This window comes from Papio anubis, chromosome 17, assembly GCF_008728515.1.
Source record: "Papio anubis isolate 15944 chromosome 17, Panubis1.0, whole genome shotgun sequence".
Classification (NCBI taxonomy): Eukaryota; Metazoa; Chordata; class Mammalia; order Primates; family Cercopithecidae; genus Papio; species Papio anubis.
This window is the reverse complement of record NC_044992.1, coordinates 35324247-35347533: the sequence shown is the minus strand read 5'-3', so window position 1 is coordinate 35347533 and position 23287 is coordinate 35324247. Positions and strand designations below refer to the sequence as shown.

General features: G+C 48.3%; 1 protein-coding gene across 14 annotated transcripts in view; it reads left to right on the top strand.

The window, feature by feature from the left end:
- The window catches only part of MSI2 (musashi RNA binding protein 2), a 468587-nt gene that overhangs the window by 45002 nt on the left and 400298 nt on the right, over window positions 1–23287 (top strand). The window lies entirely within an intron of this gene.

Below are 23287 nucleotides of genomic sequence, written 5' to 3'. Positions count from 1 at the left end.
CACCATCTGGCTTAGAAGGAGAATATTACCAATACCTTTGATACCCCTGGGTGTTTCTTCCCAGTTTTACCTGCCTGCCTTCTTACCACGTTTGGGTTTGCCTGCTTTTCACCCTTGTATTAGAATACTTTTTTCCATTCGTGTGATGTTTGTGGCATTCATTCATGTTGATGCAGGCAACTGCAGCTCATTTGTTTTCATTGCTGTAGCATGTTCATTGAATGAATGGGCCATCCCTTGTCTTTTCTCCTTTTAAGGGACATTTGAGTTGCTGAGTTTAATTTTTGGCTAGCTCACACAGTGCTGCAGCGAGTATTCTTTTTTTTTTTTTCACTGTGAATATTCTTGTATATATCTTCTGGTGTTTATACATGAGTTTACCAGAATATGTATCTAGGAGTGGAATTGTTGAGTCGCAGGGTATCTACAACTTCAGGTTGACTAGAAGGTGCGTTGCAAAGATCCCCTTCTTTCTGCACTTGCACCTTTTGTGATATATTGTAGTTTCCATTGCTCTGCATCTTCATAGACAGTTGGTATTATCAGACTTAAAACATTTTTGCCAATCTTGTGGAATCTCGTTGTGGTTTTAACTAGCATTTCCCTAATCACTAATGAGGTTGAACTTCATGCTTATTATTGATGGACTGCTGATTGATGCATGATAGTTTTACATACTTTTGGGGTACATACGATATTTTGATATATGTGTACAGTCTGTAATGATCAAATCAGGGTCATCGAGACATCTGTCACCTCAAACATTTTTCTTTGTGTTGAGGACATTTCAGTTCTTCTAGCTATTTTGAAATACCTTTATTTATTTGTTTTTGAGATGGGGTCTTGCTTTGTTGCCTGGGCTGGACTCGAATTCCTGGACTCAGTAGGGCCTCCCACTTTAGCCTTCCGAGTAGCTGGGATAACAGGTGCGTGCCACAGGTGTGCCCGGCCTAGCTATTTTGAAATGTACAATAAATTAGTATTAACTGTAGTCACTTGACTATTCTATTGAACACTAAGACCTATTCCTTCTTCCCAAGTGTATTTTTGTTCTTGCTAATTTTTTAGGGAAAGGAATCCAGGCACACTTAAACACATTTATTAAGTGACACAAATGGCTGCTTTGGTAGGACATGTTCTCCCCAGTGCTGTTTTCTTGTCTAGGGATGGAATCAGACAAATCTTTTCACTTGTTGTGAGAATTTTGGGAGTGTCTATTAGCTTGCGGCACTTTTCTTGGATTCTGTGTATTACACTTTGAGAACCCAGCTGATGCCTGGTTCTGTTGAAACCCCTGAATGACAGCAAGTGGGCCACATCCTCTTTTGAGGGGAGCATTTTGTTACTTTTCATGTAAATAGGCAAATAAATGGGACTTCCGGCAGGATTACTGGGTGTTTGGTGGCAGCAGATCCTGGGCAAGGGAGTGGCTTTGGGGAGGAGTTGGGGGACAGCCCCAGGCAAACATCAACACCCAAGGTAGAAACCCCAAGGTAGAAACTGGCCGAGTGAGGAGGAGAGAGGGAGAAACAGCAAGACACTTTTCGTTGGGAGGGATGAGGGAAAAGGGACCACCAGACTCCAGCTGGTGATCAGAGGCCAGAGCGGGGTTGGGCAGGACTGCTGGAGCACAGGAGTCCCTGTCGGGTGTTCATAGGGAAGTCCCCAAATCTCAATGAGGGACCCATTGGCCAGGGAGGGCTCTGCTGTGGCTGTAGCTTTGGTGGGGGCAGTCTGTTTTACTACATGTTCAGCTGAGTGCTTTCATGTGAAAATAGACCTTTGATGTTCTGGAAAATCTGCTTTAACACTTGGGGGAGAGAAGCTGCCTATGGAAGGGAAAAAAAAAGTTCTGTTAAGAAAGAATGGAATTGCACAGCTCGACATATGCTGGGTCGGTTGTTCTAGTAACCCCACAAGAAGAATCGCAGGACCAAACACAGGCTTTCATTCCCAAGTGAGAAAGCATGTTTAGAAATGCAGTGTGAAGGGGGAAAAATATCAGAGGCTAACATTGTGTTTCTGTTGTGAATACAACTATATAAATATTACCTGTGCTTCTGGACAAGGTCCAGGAGGGAACAGGGAAAAATAATAGTTGATTTCATTTGTGTGGTGGGATAGTGGGTGTTTTTAAAAATTCTTGTATTATTATTATTGTACGGGAAAAAATCTACTCAAATAAGCCTGGCCTCAGCAGTCTGTTATTTTGTTACATCACTCGGAATACCTGTCAACACATTTATTTATTGAGTTCCTAATATGGTGGGCCCTTTGAGGAAGAAGACACTAGTCCCTGCCTCCAAGAAACTTACAAACTGTTATGGGATGCTAGACAGTAAATACCCAGGTTGTAAATAATAATTCAGTAGAGTAATGGGCCGTCATACAAGGTGTCATGTGGTTAATTGTCAAAGGAAGTAGATAACAGTACAGGCTTTTCTTGGGGTCTTTCAGGAGGACTTCTCAGAAGAGGTGGTCCTGAGAGGGTCCCTCAAGCATGGGAGGACCTGAATTACTAGAGCTGGGAGGGAAGAGAGTCTTGGAAGGAAGGAGCAGGGAGGGAGAGCTTTATCCAAAGGGGAAGGCCCAGAAAAATAGCTGGGAGCCATATTAAGAGCACATTGACGGCTGTGCACGGTGGTTTACGCCTGTAATCCCAGCACGTCGGGAGACTGAGGCGGGTGGATCATGAGGTCAGGAGATTGAGCCTATCCTGGCCAACATAGTAAAATCCCATCTTTACTAAAAATACAAAAAATTAGCTGGGTGTGGTGGCACGTGCCTGTAGTCCCAGTTACTTGGGAGGTTGAGGCAGGAGAATCGAACCCAGGAGGCGGAGGTTGCAGTGAGCCGAGATTGCGCCACTGCTTTCCAGCCTGGGTGACAAAGTGAGACTCTGTCCCTGCCCCCCCCAAAAAAAAGAAACCCATTGACTATCAGGATAACGAGTAATTTTTTATTTTTTATTTTTCCTTTTGAGACGGAGTCTCACTCTGTCTCCCAGGCTGGAGTGCAGTCGTGTGAGCTCGGCTCACTGCAACCTCCACCTCCTGGGTTCAAGCGATTTTCCTGCCTCAGCCTCCTGAGTAGCTGGGATTATAGGCACCCACCAGCATGCCCAGCTAATTTTTGTATTTTGAGTAGAGACAGGGTTTCACTATGTTGGGCCAGGCTGGTCTCGAACTCCTGACCTCAGGTGATCCTCCCGCCTCGGCCTCCCAAAGTGCTGGGATTACAGGTGTGAGCCACTACACCCAGCCAGGAGAAGCTATTAAGAGTTCACCCAGGATTCCTGCCTGAGATTCACTATTTGTCAGTAATCTTAAGCTGTTTTTGGGTAGGTCCTCTTTTAGCATAGGGTGAAACCTGTGGACCCTCTCCTACGAAAAATCCCCTTAGAACCACAAGAAGAGTTTTTCATAAGGAAGACTCCCCACAGCCCATCCTTGGGGTCCTAATTCGGTGCAGCAAATATGTATCCAGCATCTACTGAGTGCCAGGTGTTTTGTGGGTTACGGGGATGCAGTAAAAATAAGACAAGCCAGGTCTTCACCCTCAGAGAGCTTATAGTCTAAATGGAAGGCCAGACGCTGAAGAGGCGATTACAGGCAGGGGAGTGTTATTAGGAGGTAGACCAGATGCTTGGAAAGAGTGATAGGTGGCCCTAGCCTTTGGGAAAGGCCCCCTCAGTTGGGATTCAGAACGAGGACATTTAGGGGTACAGAATCCCACAGTGTGAGCTGCTGAAGGGCCCGAGCATCTGTCTGGCAGCACCTTCTCATTGCCCAGAGGAGGAACCTTACTGACTGGCATGGGTGAACCATTCAGCTGGGGTCTTGGGGAAAGCCAGGCATCTCTGGAGCCTCCGATGTTGAGGATAGGGTAAGAGCAGCATTGTTCTCCGGGGCCCTTTTTCCTTAGTAACACACACTCACCTGGACCCAGTTGTGCATTCTTGCAAACAAACAGCTTTCAAGAAGAGTTAATAAGTTAATCTTCTGGGAAAAAGAATCTGCTGCGCGCCAGCAAGGCCTCTAGCAGCTGGGGCCAGAAACTTGGGCAATGTAGTCAAAACACACGCTGATCACTGTGCGTTACTGCTGAGGAGGTTTTAGGCAGCCAGTTCCGCACGTTTGGTATCGGGTGGTTCAGGCAGGGTGAAGGAAGGTAAAGTGTGTTAAATTGAGCTCTCACAACAACCCTGGAGGGTGTAGTCCCATTTTACAGGTGAGGAGCCTGACACACAGAATAAAACCCACTTGATTCAGGTCAGCTATGAGTCCCTGGAGGCTAGGGTTGCTTATTCTGTTCCTTCTCTACCATTGGTTTGGCTTTCCCTTCATCCTTTTCTTCCACTTCATAAGAATAGGTAGCGTGATCCACAAGGTAGTGTGAAAAGCTCTATGTAAACATCACTTCTTACTAGAAAAGCATTTCCAACCATCTGCTCGATCTATATTTAAAGAGGGTGCAATTCCCATACTTATTAAGGTCTAACTGTATTAAGGTCTGGATATACTGATTCATTCAACACATATTTATTGAATGTCTGTTATGTGCCCCAGGACATGTCAGTGAATAAACCTGACAAGGATCCCGGACCTGGTGGGGCTTCCGTCTGCTCGCCCATACAGAGTAGAGAGAAGCCGGGCCTTTGCTTGCTCCGGGGGTTGGGGAAGCAACCAGGAGCCTCTGGGGATGCTGGATCAGGTCCCACTGGCTCCTCTGGCTGATGAGGAAGAGCTTCTTTGGCTGCCTCTTGTGTTTCCTTCTTCTTGTGCCTTACCACCTGCAGGCCTTCTGGGGCTTGGAGTTCACTGCCGCCTATAGAGAAGAACCCTTCCTTCCTACTAATGAGAGAGAGAGAAAGAGCTTCCCACTGAGATCTGCTTGTTAAAAAGTTAGACTCATCTGCAATTTCACCAAACAGATGACCTTCCAGTGATTAAGTAACAAAACGAAGTCCTGTCCTCCTCTTTATGTTGGCGTCCTTTGTAGACACCTCCCCCCGACATTGTCCTTCTTCTCCCCAGTGTAGATTCTGGAGTTCCCATCAAGGTTCTGCAACTTGCTCAAATTGAGGATGAGGCTGGAAGATTCAACGGTGTGACACTGTTATTTGTCCTAAATGGAGGGGCAGGAAAGAGATTCTGTTACCCCTCCTGTTCCCAGGAACTGGGGGTGTACCTGGTGACAGTTGGATGTGTATACAGGTCATCACTGTTCACATGCTCTGCTGCCAATTTTATTTTATTTTATCTATTTATCTATCTATCTATCTATTTATTTATTTATTTATTTTTGAGGTGGAGTTTCGCTCTTGTCACCCAGGCTGGAGTGCAATGGCATGATCTGGGCTCACTGCAACCTGCTGCCAATTTTAATAGTCCTTAGTATATACAATGTGTCTGCCCTCATGAAAATGTGGTGTGAGGCTACCCATATCATATTCAAAAGCAAAGTAATTATTTGGTTTTCAGAAAGATTCACTGGAGCTCCTTTAACTAGGAGGCCCCCAGTATGTTTACATGAGGACTTGGTCTTTGATATATTTGCGCAGTTTTTTGAGGAACATTTTGAACTTCCAATGCCTGCTTATTCCTTGGGCCGTCCAACATTTCCTAAATCCTTAGGAGTTTTTCCTCTGTTTCCTAACACTCTATACAACCCCTTGTGATTAATGTTATATGTCCACTTGGCTAGGCCTATGTTGCCCAATTGTTTGGTGAAACCTTAGTCTACGTATTGCTGTGAAAGTATTTGTGGATGTGATTAACATTGCTAATCAGTTGACTTTAAGTAAAGCAGATTACTCGCCATGATGTGGGCAGGACCTGCCCAATCTGTTGAAGGCCTTAAGAACAAAGACGGAGGTTTTCTCAGGAAGAAGCCATTCTGCCTCTGGACTGCAACATGGAAACCCTCCCTGAATTTCCAGCCTGTTGGCCTGCCCTAGGATTTTTTTTTTTTTTTTTTTTTTTGACATGGAGTCTCTCTCTGTCGCCCAGGGTGGAGTGCAGGGGCGCGATCTCAGCTTTCTGCAACCTCTGCTTCCCGGGTTCAAGGGATTCTCTTGCCTCAGTCTCCTAAGTAGCCGGGATTATAGGCGCACACCACCACACCCGGCTCATTTTGTACTTTTTAGTAGAGACAGGGTTGCACCACATTGGCCAGTCTGGTCTCGAACTCCTGACCTCAGGTGATCTACTTGCCTTGGCCTCCCATTCACTGGCCTTGGCCTCCTTGGGATTACAAGCATGAGCCACTGCGCCTGGCCTGCCCTAGAATTTTCAGGCTTGCCAACCCTCCACAATCACAAGCCAGTTTCTTAAGATAAATGTCTGTCCCTCTTTCCCTCTTTCCTGTTGATTCGACGTCTCTGGAGAGCCCTGACTAATACATTCCCTATCATAGCAGTAGCTTGTTTATGTTTTTTTTCTCTGCCTTGGACCATAACCTCTAGGAGAATTGGAACAGTGTCTTGTTCTCTGCTCCATTCCAAGTGCCTTCCATAGAGCCTGACACACAGACGATGTCCAGTCAATGCATGAAGAATGAATGAAGGCATCTGTATTCACTGAGAGGCGGTGGATTTTTGACCCTTTGTGGTCAGACAGACCTGAGTTGGAGTCCTGGCCCCACCATTTGATTACCTGTTGGATCACAAGTTCCTCATTTGTCACAGAGGAAGAATAATATCTGCCTCCCAATTGGTTGTAAGGATTAAATGAGACAATGTGTCTGGCATGTAGTAAGTCATGCGAGGTAAATCAAACAATGTTACCTACTCCTGATACCACCACCGGCACCGTTTTCCAAGGTTGTTTTGAGGATTAAAGGAGATAATGGATAGAACATTCCTAGCACATCATAGGGGATCATAAATGCTAGTTCTCTTCTAAGTACCAAGCTTTCTCATGTGTATGTTTTTGTTAAGTGTATAATGTGTATTTAAATCCCATGAAGCAGTTTTAATTGCCCCTATGTTAATGCTGAGAAACGAAAACGTAGAACTTAAGTGGCTTACCCAATATTCAATAAGCAGAATATTTTATTGTGTGCCTACTTAATGGTTGGGATTTCCTCTTTGGCATGTGATGTTTGACCCTGCTATTCCCCTGACCTTATCATTTCATTACCATCAGCTTTTGCTTGATATGGATAGGCGTATACTTCCCTACCACAGGTGAGCCCTCGGTTCCTTAGCAGGCTCCCCTTTGCCTCCTTGGTGTGGTCCCAGGGACCCAGCCTGCTCTCTCTTCCTGTGGCACTGCCACTCCATCCCTGGGAGTCTTGTCTGAGACTGGCTCCTGAGAAAGTCCAATCCTCCTAGTTTCCACTTCCACGTTGTCCTTGAGGAGGAGCTGTTTTTCCTGGTGAGTTTTATTGTTCATCATCGGAGGCAGAAATTTCAGTGATGCCACAGGCTAGGGTACAGTTGGGCTATTTCGTTTGTCCGTGGTACCATCGAGGAAACTGAGTTCACTTACTTGTGCCAGGCCACAGAGCTGTCACCTGGCAGGCTTCCTGGGTTGAGGGCGGCCTGTATTTTCATCAGCTTGAGAGGATATCACCTCCTCAGCTATTAGCCCGTGTGATCCTACAGGCTACAACTGAGTCTTCTTTGTAGTATCAACCCACGTTTTCTGTGGACTGGAGAAACCCTTTGGAAAGAAATGTTAATACCCTTTAATAAGTGAAAATGCACTGTAGAAGAATCTTTGAACATAAGCAGTTCTATAGATCATCTATTCTACTGGGCTTAATCATCATCATAGGGGATTTTTGCCTCCAGTTTGGGGCTAAGGAACTTGTAAGCATTTCTGTCTTACCCATGAACTGGAAACTGTTCAGAGCAAGCTTCTCTTAGACTTGGATCATGCCCCTGGTGCCAGCTTTATTCTGAAATTGCTTTGGGCTTTCTGACAGCTCATATTCCCCCTCTACCACCAGTCAGCTTCCAGGACGGGCTTGCAGAGTAAGTGGCTTTAATCCTCTGTTGGCCACTTGTTATCTATCCCTACCATGGGGAAACGCGTGTAATAAAACATGAATATATGTGGGGGGAATTTGTATGTGTTAAACATATTGTGTAGGTGTATAATGGTGAAAGAAAGGTGCATGCAATAAATATTAGGAAATGTTTGCACAAATGAGCAAGGATTTAGTCTTTGTGACTTGATCGTCCTTGAGGGGAATTCCTTCTCAGCAAAGCAGGTGTTGGCGCCAGATGGTCACGTGTCAGTTTCCTGAGATCGTGCTCGGGAAGGAGCCGCTGGGGAAGAGGAGGCAGAGAGGGCCCTACTTGGGGAGTCTCAATGGATGACACAGCCAGAGGGGAGGAGAGAGGGAGGCACGACTCGGTGGCAGAAGGGTTCTCGAGGCCCGAGTGGAGTGCTATTAGTAATCAATAGATTCAGAAGCAGCCTGGGCCTGCCACAAGAAGCTGGCAGTGTTGGTCTCTGTCTGCTGGGCCTCAGCTTCTCTCCTGGCAGATGGTGATGACGGGGGTGCAGGGGCTGGGGAGTATGAAGGGTTTGAGCTTTGATGAGTCAAATGAACTTAGCATTTGTGTGTCGGTTCAGACCTGGCTGGCCTGGAAGTCCAGGTGGGAGAGGGCAAGTCAGGCCCTTCCTGGTACCATATTCTCCCTCTTTCTGGCCCCGCAGGCCTGCCTGGACCTGCATTCTGCTTCTGCCTCCTGGACTGGAAATCACTGTGCTGCCTCCTGAGGAGCTGCTGCTGGGGTGGACCTTGGGGCAGCTAGCACATTGCCTGTCTTCCCGAAGGCATCGGTGCACAGGGCACCTGGGAATGACAGTGGGCCTGAGAGCAGAGCTCAGTGGAGAAGCTGGACCCCTGAAGAATGTGTCATTTTTTTTTTTTTCGAGTCGAAGTCTCGCTTTGTCGCCCAGGCTGGAGTGTAAGGGCGCAAACTCGGCTCACTGCAACCTCTGCCTCTCGGGTTCAAGTGATTCTCCTGCCTCAGCCTGCCGAGTAGCTGGGACTACAGGCGTGCACCACTATGCCTAGCCTAATTTTTGTATTTTTAATAGAGATGGGGTTTCACCATGTTGGCCAGGCTGGTCTTGAACTCCAGACTTCAAGTGATCCACCCGCCTCGGCCTCCCAAAGTTCTGGGCATCAGCCACTGTGCTTGGCCGACTGTGTCATTTTGTACTTGCAGCACAGGAAGGAACTTGTCTTTTCCTCGCGAAGGTTTAGAGGCACTTTGGTTCTTCTTTGGGCCTCAGTTTACCTACCAGTCCACGGGGATATTAATGAGTGCCTCACTGGACTCTTTCTCCCACATGGTGCTGTGCAGATAGAGGTTGGTCCCAGAGAGGCCCGAGAGCCTTCACAGATGGTGTGGCAGCACCGCAGAGAGCCTTGGCATCAGACAGACCCACCTTCGAATCCTTTTCTGCCCCTTACTATCTGGGGACCCTTGGCATATTGCCTGTTCTTTCTTGACCTCAGTGTTCTTGTCAATTTAAAAGGAAGAACACCGTTTTTTAAATGGAATGGTTATCCTCATTTGACAGCGTTGTTTTGAGGATCTGATGGCTTTCTCTGCAACATGTGTCAAATTCCTGTAGTGCCCAGGACACGGTAAATGCTTAATAGGTGGTGGCTCTTACTACTATTATTAGTGTTGTTTGTAGAAAGTTGGGCTTTCAGGTCCATCCCACTGGTGGTTTGTGCCTGGGAGTTTTTGGCACTCAGTGAAACTGCAGGAGACCTTTAGCTGTTGAGACCAGTCGTGGGTGTGTGTGACACATAGGGTCTGTGGTGACTTCTCAGCAGATGACAAAGGGGTGCTGGGTCTTTTTTGGACAGTTCAAGGATGGAGGTGCTTCTTTGCCAGAAGCAGGGTTCCCTGGATTTTGAAATCTCATTTTGCAAAGGATGAAAGATAAAAGAGAGAAACCACAGCAGTTCTCCATGCGGTAAAAGACTTCTCACTGTTCAAGGAAGCTCCTGGAGAGGTGCCCAAAAGAAACCCTATATGCTGGGAGTTGGTGCTGTAACCCCTTTGGCTCAGGGGAAGTGGGAAGGCTGAAAGGACAGAATGAAAGCCATAGTATTGGCTATATGTATATGGTTTTAAACAGGCCCTGGTGCTGTTGCCCAGGCTGGAGTACAGTGTATGCACATTGCTCATTGCAGCCTCCTATTCTTGGGCTTAAGTGATCCTTCCCACCTTAGCTGCCGAAGAAGCTGAGACTACAGGCATGGGCTACTATGCCCGGTAGTTTGAACAATTTTTTTGTAGAGATGGGGTCTTGTTGTATTGCCCAGGCTGGTCTCAAACTCAGGGCCTCAGGAGATACTCCCACCTTAGCCTCCCAAGTAGCTGGGACTAACGTGACCATACCTGACGAATTTTGTTGGTTTTGTAGAGATTGTGGGGATGGGGGGTGGTTCTCATTATTTTGCCCAGGCTAGTCTGGAACTCCTGGGATCAAGTGATCTTCTCACCTTGGACTCCCAAAGCGCTGGAATTACAGGTGTGAGCTACGGCATCCAACCAGGTATTGCCTTTTGATAACCTGCTTTCTCAGGAGACAAGTCATAGCACTCAAGCCTGGAAGGGTGATTGTTGTGTTCAGGTCGGAGACAGAGCGCAGTCTCAGCAGCTGTGCTGCTACAGTATTGGGCATGCAGGGAGAGGCCCTTGGCCTTGCTGTCAGAGAGTTATGGAGAGTGTGATGTTGAGAGAACTACATTATTGTATAGTTTCTTTTTGAGAGAACTACATTATTGTATAGTTTCTTGATGCCTGAAGGCAACTTTGCAGGAAGGAAAGGCCTTAAATCTTAAGACTGTGTTGGGTTGTGTAGCAATTCCTGTCTACCTTCTATACTTCCTTCCCAATTTTTCTTTTTCACAACTGCCAAGTGGAGGAAACCTGGTGTGGTGGTGTTTGAGAGGCTCCGGGTGGCTGCTGACCTCTGGCTTCAAGGCTGCAGGCTCCCTGGGGCCCAGGTTGGGATACCTCCCCTGGGGAGGGGCCTGATGAGAGAGAAAACGCCCTGCTGCAGTTTCAAGGCTGACCAGCCTCGTAACCTTCAAAAGAGCAAACCCTGCAGTCTTCCGGAGTATACATTGACCCCGAAGAGAAAGTGACCCTTTCATATTTCAGATCCTGTGTGAAAAGGAAAAGAAAATTCTATGAAGATGCCTGGGCTGTTTTTTTTTTTTATAGGCTTGGAAACCACCATAACTTTTAACTTGACTCCCTCCTGTCTGCTCTTTGCATGTGAAGGATTTCAGGATTTTGTATGTGTATGAATTAATGGGTCTGTTTTGGATCTTTCTTCCTTAGAACATAGATGTCCAGGGCACCATTATAGTTCCAAGTGGGGTTAAGATTTCCCCTTTGCAAAGGTTGACATTGGATTTTTTTTTTTTTTTTTTTGAGACAGAGTCTTGCTCTGTCCCCAGGCTGGAGTGCAGTGGTGCTATCACGGCTCACTGCAACCTCAGCCTCCTGTGTTCAAGCGATTCTTCTGCCTCAGCCTCCCAAGTAGCTGGGACTATAGGCGTGTGCCACCATGCCTGGCTAATTTTTGTATTTTTAGTAGAGACGAAACATGGTTTTACCATGTTGGCCAGGCTGGTCTCGATCTCTTGACCTCGTGATCCACCCGCCTCAGCCTCCCAAAGTTGCTGGGATTACAGGCGTGAGCCACTGCACCCAGCCGGCATTCGTTTTCTGATGTCTCATATAGACTTTCTCTGCTCGCCTTAGGACTGCAGCGAAGTTTAAACCCAGTGTGTTTGTGCAAATGCCTGTCCCTGTAGTATGCATTCAGAATGTGTTGGTCTGACTCTGTTTAGTCTCCTTTTCTAGCATAAAACACGTCCACACCCGGAAGATGGTAAAGCAACGGTCCAAATCTGCTTTCACTCCCTGCCCAGCGTTTAGTCACCGCTGCCTTTTGACAAAAGAATTACTTTCTCTTCCTGGTTTTGAATTGAAGACCTTTTGTGTATTTACTGCAAATATGATAAATGCTAGTCTGTAGAAACCAGCTGCCTCTGAGGGCTGGGGGCAGCATTTCTAACACCTGGCAGTTTGCATTTCAATATGGTGGCTTAAAGAAAACTCACACACACCAGAAAAACAAAACCCAGCTCAAAACAATGATTATTCTTGGCTGCCTAATGGGAAACAAGAGTAGGGGAGGCTCAGTGGGCCCTGGCGCAGGCAGGGGAACTTGCTGAGAAGTTACTGCTTGCAAGGTGAGGTCCGCTTTCAGTTCAGTCCGGTTCATGTTTATCAGTGCCTTCTGTGTGCGCCATGTAAGGTGCTAGGCACAGAGACACAGGTGAGACAGGGCTCTACCTTGAGCCCACAAGCAGTTGGTTGTCAGATAAGCAGGTCAGGGAACCTGGAGGTTCCCTGGAGGCTCCAAGGATGACCAAAGAGGTGGGCCTGCTGGGGTGGGTCCAGGCAGCGTCCCAGAGGAGGTTGTACCTAGGATTGGGTCTTGCAAAATGATGTATTTGTTTGCTAGGGCCACTGTAACAAAGTACCAGGGACTAGGCAGCTTCTACAGCAGAATTTGTTTGCTTCACGGTTCTGGAGGCTGGGAAATTCAAGATGGAGGTTTTGATAGGGTTGGCTCGTTCTGAGGGCTGAGAGGGAAGGATCATTGCAGGTCTCCCTCTGTGGCTTCTAGATGGCTGTTTTCTCCCAGTGCCTCATATGCCATCCCTTTGTATGTGTGCACATGTACAAATTGTGCACATGTCCAGATTTCCTCAAGGACGCTGGTCCTATTGGATTAGGGCCCACCCTAATGATCCTATTTTAATTTAATTACCTCTGTCAAGACTGTATCTCTAAATATAGTCACATTTTGAAGTACCAGGGCTTAGGACTTCGACATAATTTTTTGCAGGGGACACAGTTTGGCCCATAATAGATGGTAGGAGTTTTTCAAGGAGATGGAGTAATTGTGGGAAGGGGTTTCCCACCAAAAGGAAAGGTAGGGGTACAGCCTCCGGGCAAAGTAGAGTATCATGTATTGGGGAGCTGCATGTACTGTGGGGTGTATGAGTGGGCAGTGGCAAGAGATGGAAAAGGGAAAATATAGGGTGAGATCATATGTGACCACCTGCTCAGTCAGGCAACTGCATTTTTTTTTTTTTTTTGAGATGGAACCTTGCTCTGTTGCCAGGCTGGAGTGCAGTGGCGCAATCTGGGCTCACTGCAACCTCCCACTCCCTGGTTCCAGTGATTCTTCTGCCTCAGCCTCCCGAGTAGCTGGGATTACAGGCACACGCCACCACACCCAGCTAATTTTTGTATTTTAGTAGAGACAGGGTTCCACTATGTTGGCCAGGATGGTCTCGAACTCCTGACTTTGTGATCTGCCCGCCTCGGCCTCTGAAAGTGCTGGGATTACAGGTGTGAGCTCCTGCGCCCAGCTGTGCCTGCGTTTTTAGAAGATGCCCCAGGTAGATCATGTGCATGGTGAAGTTTGAGAAACATGAGTCCAGAGCTGTGGTTCTCAGGCTTGGCTGCAGGTTAGAATCATCAAGGGGAGGGATGCTGATGTCTCTGAAACTCTGATGTACTTGGTTGGGGGTGTGGATTGGGCTTTAGGAGCTTTTAAAAGCTCACCAGGTGATTTTTCTGTGCAGCCAGGATTCAGAACTGCTGTTTGGGCAGTAGGGAGCCAGGAAGAGTTTAAAGCAGGGGTGCGGTGTGGGGTGGAAAGTATAGAAGCTGTTTTCTGCCCTCTCTTGACCAAGAGCAGGAGCTCATGGTCTTTGGGATCAAAGACAGCCCTGCCGGATACCAATGGCTTGTCCTTGTGTCCTTTGCCTGGGGTAGGTCAGGGGAGTAAAGGACAAACCCAGGCCCAGCTAACCTGCCTGTCATTGGGGGTGAGGGGCTCTGATTTGAGTGTGTCTCTATCGACTCAAGGACCACGGATGTGGGGCATTTGACTCCATTGCTGGCAGCATTTCTTGGGGGCTTGGGGATTGGTGGAGGGGAGACTGTGTTTGGGGAGGCAGGGCAGATATGCGGGAGGAAGAGAGGAGTTCCCAGCCAGGTTTTCTGGAAATGGTACATTTGTATTTCCCATAGCACCAAAGGTTCTTGAAGGCTGGGCCCACTCCTCAGGAAGGATGCTTTTTGTGGCTGTTGCATGCACCAGATAAGCTCTCTAAAGCCCACTGGTGATAAAGGTGATCTAGAGAAAACAAACATCAGTGAAAAAGCAAACAAACCTGAACACCCAAACAGCGTTTATCCCAGTTTAGCGGCGAGACTTGGATTAGGCAGGTCACATGGCCCACAACTTTCCTTCAATCCTTGGGAGACTTCTTCCGTGGAAATCTTTTTCGGCAGCTTTGCAATTTTGATTTTCAGTTAATTAGATTTGTGCTGTTTGGGAGACTTGGTTAATGCATTTCACCCCACAGAGCTAATTTGCCTCTGTCTAAATTAGGTCTTTGCTGTGGCGGAGGGTGTACACGGGCTGCGTGAATATAGACTCACGCGGGGTATTGAGAGACCGTTACACAGTAAACAGGAGAGGGCTTTGAAATCACGTTTGTCATCATCATCATTATTATGGAATATCTGAGGTCCCACCGAGAGAACAGAGGTGTTCTTCAGAGAAAGGGCATCATGTGAGTATACCTGGTCTTGTTATATGTCTCTTGAAATACAACCAAGTGCCCTCCTGTACTGTTAGCCCAGGGCCATAGCATGAAGGAGAAGGGAAGTCTATTTGGAGGGTACAAAGTAGTAGACACTGCTAAGTAATACATTTACAATCTCTGAGATTTTTAGGGCTGAGAGGGACCTTAGGAGCTATCTTAGCCAGTCCCTCACTTTACAAGCCCAGGAATCTGAGGCCTAGGGTTATTGCTACTGTTTTTTTTTTTTTTTTTTTTTTTGGAGGCAAGGTCATCTGTAGTCTCTGTCATCCAGGCTGGAGTATAGTGGTATGATCATGGCTCAGTGTACCCTTGACCTCTCGGGCTGAAGCAATCCTCCTGCCTCAGCCTCCGAAGTAGCTGGGACCACAGGTGCATGCCCCCACACCTGGGTAATTTTTTAATATTTCTGTGTAGACAGGGTCTTACTATGTTGTCCAGGCTGGTCTCAGACTCCTGGCCTCAAGTGATCTTCCTGCCTTGTCCTCCCAAAGTGCTGGGATTGTAGGCGTGAGCTGCCGCTCCCAGTCCATTCCTACTTTTGAGTTTGGAAAATCCTGTACTTTTCTTTCCTTTCCCATGTGTACTTGCCCCCTTCCCCATGGTCTTTGGATGCACATGAGGACTGGAGGGAGGTTAATCTAATTGCATGGATATATTTGAGAGGTGACTATGGGAACTGAGTGAAGGCTTGAGGTCTGGTTTTCTGGATTCATCAGAAATGCTGTCCTTCGTTCCCCTTCTCCTGTGTCAGAAATTATAGACTCTGTTGGTGATGGGACACCAGGAATTATAATTGAATAATTTACATCCTGATGATCTTCTCAAAAGACTTTGAGGCAGGAAAAAAAAAAGGCAGGGGGCACCTAGGGAGATAGAATCAGGCTCTTTGTCTCCATTGCCCACAGGAGTGCTCAAAAGCCATTTGTGGAGGTGGGCTGTGTTTTCAGAGGCCCTGTCAATAGTTAGGATCTGTGCATGTCAGAGACTATGCATGCCACCTGGACTAGGGGGCCTTTCACCTCTTTGCCATCTCTGATAGGTTGAAAGAAGCTTGACTGCTGGAGTACTGATGAGTGGGTGGGCATGTGCACTCGATTAGCCACGCCTGCCATGGCCAGTGCATGGGGGTGGCAGCATACTTGCTGTCTATTGCCATCTCTTCAGCCTATACCACCAACTGAGATGATGATGATGCTTGGAGAATCTTATTTCAGGCATTTTGAAAAAAGGAGACATAACTTCTGTCCTTGGGAAAATTATAGCCCCATCAGAAAGGCAGAATATATGCACAAGGAGGCCTTAATGCCTAAAGAATCTCAACAATCTCAATTAGCATTAGCATTATTAGCATAATTTAGTAATAACCACCCATTATACTCTATCCCATGTTATAGTTTTGCTTTTTTTTTTTTTTTTGAGACAGGGTCTCACTTTGTCTCCCAGGCTGGAATGCAGTAGCATGATCTTGGCTCACTGTAGCCTACACCTCCTGGGCTCAAGTGATCCTCCTGCCTCAGACCCCCATGTAGCTGGGACTCCGTGTTATAGTTTTGACACATGGAATACATAGGACAGAAATGAATATATAAGGCAGAGAAATAAGTCAGGACACTGAGATAGGGACTTATTTCCTGAGGTCATACAGCCGGCAAACACAGAGCCCAGGATAATGTGCATTTGGGGTAGTGGTGCCCCAGCCTCAGAATGTACCTCTTGGGAAGGGTGCTCCAGGGAATAGTTGAAAGCAGAAAGTGGGCCAGGCGCAGTGACTCACGCCTGTAATCCCAGCACTTTTGGAGGCCGGGGAGGGAGGATCATTTGAGGCCAGGATTTCAAGACCAGCCTGGCCAACATGGTGAAACACCATCTCTACTAAAAATACAAAAATTAGCTGGGCGTGGTAGCACACACTTGTGATGCCAGCTACTTGGGAGGCTGAGGCAGGAGAATCACTTGAACCCAGGAAGCGGAGGTTGCAGTGAGCTGAGATTGCACCACTGTACTCCAGCCTGGGTGACAAAAGGAGACTCTGTCTCAAAAATAAAATAAAATGGAAGGTAGAAGGTGAGATGGTAGGAAGGTGGGAAGTTGGGAAGGTGGGAAGTTGGGAAGGTGGGCAGGGGTGAGCATGTCCTGGAAGAGGAGGACCGTAGAGGTGAGGTGGGAGGCCGGGTGAGGTTTTTCGCTGTTGATGGGCAGCGCTCTGCTCTGAGTGTTCTATTCTGGATTCTTCACTGGTTGTCTGTGCCTCCCTCATGGGACCGTGTCCTGAATGTCACTCTGAAGACTCTCCGCTTACTTCTGAGGTTACCCCTGGGCTCTGGCTTTGGGGGAGTGCTCCAGTTTTCATTTTCTTCACCTGTTTAGAGTGTGTGGCCACGATATCACAGAGGACTGGGAATGGGCCAGAGAAATGGTGGGCTGTGTCAGGGTTGGGGCGTTGGTGCTGCTCATAAGAAGCTTGAAGGCAGAGGGTGCTGGGACCTTCTGTATGAAACCTGGGTCTGAAAAGGTACCTGTTGTGGGGGGTTGGGGTAGCGGGTCCTGGGGAGAAAAGGTAGCTGACATAGAAGCACGTATAACACGTTCCTCAATCCAGGCCTTGGGAGTGTCTGTGTGGCAAGTTTCCCCTTTTTAATTTTCTTGTTTCTCCTGTTAAGTGCAAAGAAGATGCCTCTCTGCAGGAACATCTGTGCTCCTTAGGATTCCGTGGCTGATTTGTTACATGTAAATTTCCTAATGTAGGTTATGGAGCTGTTGAGGGAGAGAAGCAGAGAAGCAGGCTAGGGAAACATCCTTCTCCACTCAACTTAATATTGGTGCCTGTGGCTCCAGGGCCAGCCCAGGCCCCCTGCCTTTAGGTGTGTGGGCCCTGAAAAGACCGCTTTTGTGCCCACTGGAAAATGTGTGGGGGGAGCTGTGGCCATAGTCTTGCTCTCTTCTGAGCTGGCGATGGGGAGTGGTCGGTGATTATGCAGAGCAGAGCCTTCTGACTCTGGGCGGGCTGAGACAATTGCTTAGATGGTTGTGAAGAAGGTATTCAGAAATAGTGTGACAGGGGCAAAGCCTGTGCTGTCACTGGTGATTGGGGATACTTGTTAGCATTTTCTAGGGCTGAATTGGTTATCATTTCCATCTCTTCATGCCAAGGAAGCTGAGACTCAGAGAAGCGAGGTGACCTTCTCAAGATCACACATGTGGTTCAGTGGCATGGCCAGGACGGGAACACGAATGTCCAGATTCCCACAGGAAACACCATATTTTCTCAATTCAGAATGCATTTTTGTTCACATTTGCACTTGAAAATCCAGTGCATCTTACAAATGGATGGCATCATGTCAGAATGGTGAATTAGATTCAATCAAATATGGTAGAGACTTTTTTTTTTTAATTTTTTTTTGAGACGGAGTCTCGCTCTGTCGCCGAGGCTGGAGTGCAGTGGCGCGATCTCGGCTCACTGCAAGCTCTGCCTCCCGGGTTCACGCCATTCTCCTGCCTCAGCCTCCCGAGTAGCTGGGACTAGAGGCGCCCACCACCACGCCCGGCTAATTTTTTGTATTTTTAGTAGAGACGGGGTTTCAGCGTGTTAGCCAGGATGGTCTCGATCTCCTGACCTCGTGATCCGCCCGCCTTGGCCTCCCAAAGTGCTGGGATTACAGGCTTGAGCCACCGCACCCGGCCAGTAGAGACTTTTGATCGAGAGCTGCTTTATGGCTGGTATTGGGCTTTGAACACATTTTCTCAATTTAATCCTGAACAAAACAAAACCCTCTTGAGTAGAGGTTTATTTCTGACACGGTCTAACTCTGTTGTCCAAGAGGAGCACAGAGAAACGATCATGGCTCGCTGTAGCCTCAACTTCTGGGGCTTGAGTGATCTTCTCACCTCAGCCTCCTGAGTAGCTGGGACCACAGGCATGTGCCACCACGCCTGGCTAATTTTTGTATTTTTTTTTTGTAGGGATAGGGTCTTCCCATGTCGTCCAGGCTGGTCTCGAACTCCTAGGCTCAAGCAATCTGCCCACCACAGCTTCCCAAAGTGCTGGGGTTACAGGCATGAGCTACTGTGCCCGGCCAACGAGGGGTTTTTTTGCTGGTCGGTGGTAAAGTGGAGCGAGAGGGGCGGCTGGAGCTCTCAGATCCTTTATTGTTCCTCAGTGCCAGCCTCAAATGAGTGACGCTGTGAGTCCCCCACCCCTCCCACCTGGCCCTTCCCTTTGCATCGTCTCACTCTCAGCTTCTCTGGAATGGCAGAGCTTTCTTCCTTTGAGTGGTCACCAGGCTGCCGCCTTGAGTCTTCTGGATACTCGCTGCTGAACTGTGTTCCGATCGAAAGAAACACAATTACTCTCTGAGATTCGAGGGCGATTGTGAGCACTTGCAGTCGCCTTCTTGTTCAATACTCGCTTGGAGTGTCTGTCTGGAGAGGGCTGGAAAGGCATCTTTGGGTGGAGATGATCTCTATGAGGACTGGCTCTATGACAGGGACAGGGATGATCTGCTTTTTGCCTCTCTTGGGGAGGGAGGAGAGTTATTTTTATGTAGGCATGAATGCGGGGACTTGAATCCAGGGCAGAGGTGATGTCTCACTTCTTTCAGGTGCAAGCCAGTTTGCAGGAAGATAATAGGGAGGATTGTTAGGTATGCTGGGGCTGTTTTGGAGAATCCTCAAGGGAGAAGCCGCGAAGGGGAGGCACTGTCAGATGTTCCTCGCTAGCTTGCAGAGTGCTTGGAGGTAATATTTTAAGACAGTTGGGAAGGGTCAGAGGTTTCTGCCCTTAGAGTCTCATCAAAGCGCTGAGTGATGCCCAAAGGGGATGAATAATTCTTCCAGAATTCGGAGTCCTAAGCTTTCCTCTTGCTGCTTTCTTGTTGAAATAGGCAGGTTGGTTGAGGGATGCCCCAGCCCCATCCTGAGGTACATATAGAAAGAAATACCAAGCGGACTCTTGCTGTCTTTGCGACCAAGCAAAGGGGTCCTGCAGAGGGGGGACCAGGAAGGGAGAAGGAAGAGACATGGGTACAAAGGGCTCTGACAGCTGTCTCAGTCATATATGTGGTCATTTCCTAGAGATGAGAATGGACGTCTTGGCCTCCTGCAGCCTGCTCCCTGCCATGCTGCCTTCCCGCCATCTGGGCCTCTTTACCCCTCCTTGTTCCCTCCTACCTTTCATGCAGCCCTCCAGATTCTGTACCGCCCACCTGGAGCTAGGTGAGAAGGATTTAAGGATATACCACTGGCTCTCTTACTCTGGGCTGTAACTGGCGCTGGGAGGATGGATTTGGGGGCCTGGGATGGTCTAGCTGCTTCCCATGGACTCTGAGTACCCCTAAACCCTCCAAACATGGCTCAGCCAGACAGGCTGGGAAAAGTGACCAAGGAGTCTCTTATTCCAGCTTCTGAGACTGCTGTGTTCTTGTTGAGTCTCCCGCCCGTGGCTTCCAGGCCCAATCTCTCAGTTATTACTGTGCACCACCAAGCAGATAGGGACGGTAATTATAAATGCTTTGAGAGCCGCCATTTGCTTTACATGGCAAGGTGACTCAGAACATTAGATCAGAATTAGAGAAGGAGAAAAAAGTGATCAAAGAAAGCCCCCCTCCCACGCCAACCTCCTGTGATATCCCAGCACTCTAGCCTTCCATCCCAAATAATAGTTATGGAAATGCCTCAGCTTCTCTGGAAACAGGAGGACAAGGGAGCTCTGTTGCACCAGAATCCATGCTGGACTTTCTCTTGGACTAGGCCAGAAGAGCTCCCTGTAGCCGATTTGTCTTCTAGCTTGTGCCTGCTCACCTGAGGAGCCATTGAATTTGGGCTAAAGAGGTGCCTGGGGACAAGGGTGAGCTGGAAAGGGAGATTTGGTCAAATTAGGAAGGACCCTGCTGTTGGATGTTCTTATTTTTTTGTCTTGGGAAACAGCCCCCAAAGAAATCCTTTTGTGTTCGGCTGGGCAGCTTGGCTTTGGATTTAATTTTTTTTTTTTTTTTTTTTTTGAGACTGAGTCTCATTCTGTCACTCAGGCTGGAGTGCCGTGGCGTGATCTTGGCTCACCGCAACCTCTGCCTCTCGGATTCAAGTGATTCCCGTGCCCCAGCCTCCTGAGTAGCTGGGATTACAGGTGCCTGCCACCATGCCTGGCTAATTTTTGTGTTTTCAGTAGAGACGAGGTTTTGCCATGTTGGCCAAGCTAGTCTCAAACTCCTGATCTCAGGTGATCCACCCGCCTCGGCCTCCCACAGTGCTGGGATTACAGGTGTGAGCCACCGCGCCCAGCCCTTGGGTTTAAATTTTTAAGCTCCATGAGGGTAGGGGCAGGGTGTGTCATGTTCACAGCTGTCCCCACAATACTGACACCAGAGCTCAGGAGAATATGGGAGCTGAATCAGGGAATGGACCCAGTATGTGGTAGCCACGAAGCAGAGAGCTGTGGCCAAGTTCACTGGTCCTGAGCACAGGAGGCAGACGTAACTTGTCTTGTCTGTTTGGGTGTCCTCTGCACTTTGTGGTCAGGGTTTGGTCCTCAGAGTCTGATTAGGAGAACTTGAATGGAAAAATTTATTCCTGTTTCAGGAAAGGGCAGTAAAAATATTTATTTCCATAATCAAAATGGAAATTTAAGTCAATGACAATGGAAACTATTTCTGGCCATTTGCGGACTAGGGAGGGGAGTGAGAGGGCTGACTCAAACAGGGCAGAAGAATTCAGTCATTGTAAATTTTAGGGGTGAAATAACAGCATAGAAATAAAAACTCCCCAAGGAAGCATAAATCAACCCTTAATCGAACATAAACAACAGACCACATGCCACTCACTCAAACCGGGAGCTGCATCCCCGGCCATTAGATTTGTACTTGTCTGTCGGAGTGACGTGCCACCCACAAGGTCTTGACTACTAAGGGACAAGTATTGGGTTTTCTCTCTTCTCCCGAAAGGCTCTTGTTGACAGCAGACAGCTTCTCAGAGCCCCTGGTCACCGACCTGTGCTTCCTTTCCTTTCTCCTGTGCTGTTTTCAAGCCAGAAAGCCCAGCTGTGGCAACTGCAGGTCTTTGGATTCGTTTGACACCTGGGGAGTTCCCAGGTGAAAATGAGGGCTGCAGGGCAGGGAGCAAAGCCCACTCGGGAGTTACGTGTTGTGTTGGTGAGAAACCAGTTGAGAAAGAAGCAGCTGCTGAGAATAATCTAGTGTATGTGGGGCGGGGAGCATATTGGTGCGGGGAGAGGGGCCGTGTTGGTCATGGGTGATCCCGAGTGATGGGTACCGGGGTTCATTCTCTCAATCTCATGACTTTTGTGAAAGTTTGCAAAGGTCAGAAGCCAGAAAGAAAGATCAAAAGCTAGAAAGAAAAGGAGCAGCTGACCCCAAGATTCCCGCCCCCCTCCCCCAACGCCACCCCACCCCCACCCCACCACACCCCACCCCCAGGCATTACCCCTTTGAATCAAGTGTAGGTCTGTTTCCTCATCTGTTCCACACAGATTGAGTCTACAAAGACGCGGGTCCTAAATCCTGCAGGAAAGTGGAGAAGAAAAAATGTGAGACTGATTTTTTTTTCAGAGTTTTGACTGAGAGAGTCCGTTTTCCCATGGACTTCTGGACATCCATGCCTGAGAAGCACCTTGGGTTTTCCCTGCTCCCAAGTTTCACTGAGCTCAGGGAATCTCTAGGGAAATGTGGGGGTCCACTGAGCACTTGGGCCCTCCCAAAGATCCAGGTTCCCCATTCCAGTGGAAGCCTTTGCTCTCCTGTCCCTGCAGCCTCCTTGTTTAGTGCCGCCTCCCTGGGACAGGTGTGCCCACGTCCCTGGCAGGGTCAGGATTGGGCTCCAGAGGGGCTGCATCGGCCTGTGCTGTGCTGCCAAGCTCCATGGAGGGGCAGTTGCCCAGGTTAGTGTCCTGTGGCCTCACCAGGGGAGACTTGTCTTAGTTGCCAGGATGGGTAGAGAAGGAGGGGATGACCGGATGTCATCCCCTCTTTGTGGGTGCCTGCCGCTGTGGGTGTCAAGAGAGGCATTTTAGGTGGATCACGGGGTAGCTGTGTGTGGCATAGACACCCACTGATGTGAACGGACATCGAGGTCTTAATTTCTTGCGTGAACTCATTATTTCCCCATCACCCTCATTTGTTCCTGCTGTATGAGGAGCATTCTTCCCACAGGTTCTGAGATGGTTTTCTTTTGGTGATGGCTAGATTTCCCAGGTTATGCAGCTGTATGTTAGGTGACAGTAAAAGGAGGACTAGGTTGTCCCTGTCCTAAAGGATCACACACACAAAAATAAGGCCAGGTGTGGTGGCTCATGCCTGTAATCCCAACACCATGGAAACAGAGATTGGAGGGTCGCTTGAGGCCAGGAGTTTAAGACCAGCCTGGATAACATAGCAAGGCCATGTCTGTACAAGAAATTAAAACAATTTTTTTTCGTCTTTTTGTGGGTGGAGTCTGAGGCCTAGGAGGAGGGGTAGCCGGTAGAGTCTCTGAGCAGCACAACATGGGCCGAGGCAGCCCTCTGGAGCCCACACCCTGGTCCTGCCAGGGATGCAGGAGTGCCTGACCCAAGGAGGGGTACCGCATGAGGTGGCTGCGCAGACAGGAG